The sequence below is a fragment of the Gymnoscopelus microlampas genome (assembly GCF_963454915.1).
Source record: "Gymnoscopelus microlampas genome assembly, contig: SCAFFOLD_202, whole genome shotgun sequence".
In the NCBI taxonomy this organism is placed as follows: Eukaryota; Metazoa; Chordata; class Actinopteri; order Myctophiformes; family Myctophidae; genus Gymnoscopelus; species Gymnoscopelus microlampas.
The window spans coordinates 22,549-26,577 of NW_028155558.1; the positions used below are offsets into that span (position 1 = coordinate 22,549).

General features: G+C 38.6%; 1 long non-coding RNA gene across 1 annotated transcript; it reads right to left on the reverse strand.

Annotated features, from left to right (window-relative positions):
- Window positions 1-255: 255 nt before the first annotated feature.
- On the reverse strand, window positions 256-3,602 carry LOC311041392. The gene is made up of 3 exons (XR_014600404.1): window positions 3,527-3,602; window positions 1,251-1,296; window positions 256-361 (listed from the first exon to the last, which is right to left on the reverse strand). It is a non-coding gene; the product is annotated as an uncharacterized lncRNA (long non-coding RNA).
- Window positions 3,603-4,029: the final 427 nt, after the last annotated feature.

The window sequence follows — 4,029 nt, forward strand, 5'->3', positions numbered from 1 at the left end:
ACAGCAATTGAAGTATCCCATTAATCCAAAGTTCAATGAGCCGTTATAACAGCCAGTATCTATCACGCAAGACCTAATATTAAATTCCTGTTTAAGCTTACCTGAAACAAACAAGTGAAAAAGATTGTCTATGGCTCTCTGCCAAATAATGTCTTAATCATACTAGAGAGAGACTGTTATTTATGACAGAGTCTTACCTCACAAAAATAAAATACTGAGGTTATATCACTTTTTCACTTACCCACAGGTACTGTGAAATGTGCTGCAGCACAGTTCATCATGGAATCATCACATTCTCGCTGTGTTTCATGGCAGACTCCTGAAGGTCCAGGGATGCATTCATGGCATTTCAAAGCATACCCTGAGACAACAGGTAGAAGACAGTCGTAAACACATTCCACCATGCATGTGTATTGGGAGCAGTGTGTGATTTAACTTCAGCTGTCTGATTTATCAAACCAAGCCAAGTGTTTCAAGGTACAGTATATAGTATACTATACAGGTACATGACTAAAACCTGTTTTGGTTTGGTTTCATCTGACATTACCACAGCATATTTAGTAACAATGTCAGTTTCAGGACAACAATAAATAAGATATACATTGAGGATAATGAATAAATATTTAACCTCTGACGTCCCTCTGACTCAGACATAACCATAAACAAACACCTTACACCCATATACAGTAGGCAAGATCACGGCCACGTCACTTTGATTCAGACATATACAGTACATAAACAAACATGGTACACCCATATATAGGCATTTCACTATGACTTATGCAGACAAAACCATAAACAAACCCGATGTGCCCATATATAGGCATGTCACTATGACTCAGACATAGCCATAAACAAACCCGATATGCCCATATACAGTATAGGCATATATGGATATCCTGTTATCCAAAGACACAAATCCGACCGCACACAATAGGTCATGGGCATACATGGGACCGACCGACTTCAAACTCGGCTAGTGCATCGGCAAAGACTCGAGGGAGTGTGGTGCCAGCCACCACCGATCCAACCAATAGGCCCATATGGGCATGCCAATAGACAGGGTGTAATAAGCATAAAGCATACTAATGACATCAGCGATCTCTGTATGGTAGACAGACATGTACAGATATCTTCTTATCTTGCTACAAAAGGGACACAAACAGACGGGTACAATGGGTACTCTGACAAAGCCCCCGACACTATGACTCAGACAACTACACAGGTTTGAGATTTTCTTTTTTACTCACCTTCCGATATGAGCAAGATGACTGTCACCATGGCAACCAAATGAGTCTGAAAGAGAAACATTGCAATGAGGAAGAATGAGGAAATCAAAGTGATGAGCAAGGTCTTAAAGAGGTGGTGCCATGGTTTTGCACTTTTTCTGTTTTTCATGTGTCTATGAGGTTGATAGAACTTCATTAAGCCCCCTGGTACTGTTTTTATGGTGTTTTATGTCTTCTCTGACTATTTTGAGTTTCTACCTGGAGGCTGAAACCTTGAGGGTCAAACGTGCCAATAGAGAAACAGCGCTTTAGTGACATAGTAAAAACATACCCTCCCCCTCATTATCATAACACAACAGGTGTGGGCATGAGGAGGAGGAGGAACTAGGACAGGTGGGTGGTGCTAAGGTGGTGGAGGAGGTGCTAAGGTGAGAACCAGGTATACTTACTTACTATACTAACCCTAATACCTGATGATTATCACTGAAAATCACGGCACCCCGTCTTTAAAGTTTTAAATTTTGGTTTTAATTTTCAATTTCAGACAATTTGGTTTAGTTTATTTATTTATTTTATTTTTAAGCAAACATGAATAAAATATTTTCATGAACAGAAAATCCCACACACTGCTCTTGCTCAGCAGCCTCTGCTTTTATTGAAATTGACAGACGTTTCGGTCCCACTGGACCTTCATCAAGAGTGTCCGTTGCCCTATAAAGTCAAAGGTGAACAAAGTACTCAACTCCAATAGTTCAGTCAAAGTATACTGTAGATACTCGTGGTCCATGACTACTGAAAGTTGCTGAGTCAAATTTTGGGTGGAGTGGGTCCTTAAGTATTGGAGTCAGGCCTGGAATTTCGTCATTTTAGGGGCAAAGCCACTTGACCTTTGGTGTTGTAAATTTTTTGAGGCACAAAGGTCAAATGCCATGGCAGGAAGGCCATCAAATAAAACAGTATTTTTTTTTTTTTTTTTAATAATTAATTTAACGTGAAGGTTAAGGATGCTTTAATTGTAATATAGTACAAGAATAGTTTAACTATCTATGAAATACAACCCATTTATTTGACAAAATAATGTATTGTCAAATTACCAATAAGTCATAGCCTATTGGTCTCAATATTTGTCACATTCAGCCTTGGACACATTAGATTCACAGATTAGAGATTCTATGTATTTTCATTCAAATGAAATGTGATTGAACTTGCACTAATTATGACTTTAGTTGATTTTTCACTATTTGAAATATAGTATTTCTTAATTATTAATAATCATAGCTTGTAGATTGGCTATTTTCACCATTTTAAATTATTTTGAAATAATATTTTTTAAAAGGGAACAGGTTTTCCATCTGACAGTGACAATATATAGCCTAGATGATTCTGTATATGAGTCAGTTTTTATCAGATTTCATTCTAATTTGTTACTATGACCTGGGTAGGTTAACCTGGGCTGGCAGGGTGATCTGCCCTGTTGCGCAGCCGCACAACAGGTGAAGGCAATTCATTTAAATGAGGGGCTGAGGACCAGAAATGGACTCAAACAATGTAAAATTGTCATTGTTGACAAAGGAACAGAACATGTTGTTGCAAAAGGATTATTTATTTATTGTCCATCAGAGCGGCGAGGTCACAGTCAGCCTCTCTCTACTTTTGTATGATATTGATAGCCTAAACTTTTCATTTGTTTGCACTTTACAGTTATTCATTTCTATTGCTTGCTTGATATTAAGACTTGCTGTTTGCTGTTGATCAAACGTCGGGTCTCTCTCGTCGGGTCTCTCTCAAGCCTTGCTTGGCTTCCACGCATTTTAAGCTGGAATATAGGCTCGAAATCAAACCTACCACTGTCTGCTTATGTGCAGCGTTTCACTTGATGTTGAATCTCAACCAGACAACTGGTGTCTACCGTATTGAAAGGAAGATAGCGCAGACGGTTAAATCAGCGTGGGCAGTGCAGTCAGGGGGCACCACGGCCACTGTGGCCGTAGGGCATGTACTTTTTAAGGGGCACACGGCCAAAGGGAGGGGCAACACCGGCCATGGCTGTCGTGGCCGCAGTGAAATTCCTGCCCTGATTGGAGTACTTGCTTTTAAAAATACTAAAGTATTCAAAAGTACAACTTGCAAAGTATATTATCAATGCATTGTTTGCAGATTTTCAAAGTAAATAAATAAATGACAGATACTCAAAAACATTTATTAAGTACAGTATTTAAATACATGTACTTTGTTACGGTACATTGCCCATAGCACCCTGATATTTAGTCATCACCATCAAGGATATTGTGAGTCACCTTTGTATCCATCCTGCGCTGTGGTCTTCCGTTCAGGAGTAGAGATGATCAGCAGACTGGTAAAGGCTGATGGGAGATGGAACAACAACTATTATCCAACCACACTAAATACTGTCCTAAACTGACCACTCAAAACAGTCTCCCCATTGACTTACAGCCTACTGCACCATGAAACAGGTACTCAAAGTCAAGACTTTTAGCACAAAAAATAATGCAAACAAAGTGGATTCTGACAATGGATAAAATTACAAAACCCAGTTCAGTATTCAGCTGCTCATCCAACCAGAGTAGTACGAATTATATTGTATTCATCATAGTCCAGCATAACTGTTAACCATTTAAAGTAGCACATCTCTATAACAAAATAACTTAAAGATAAAGAAATAAAATAAAATAAATAATAGAGTTTAAGATATCAATCAATAAGATATGCAACCATTTTGACTCCCCTTTGGATGGAACAGTATTGACAAAGTAGATAGTCTTCAGTAGAGAAGATCAGT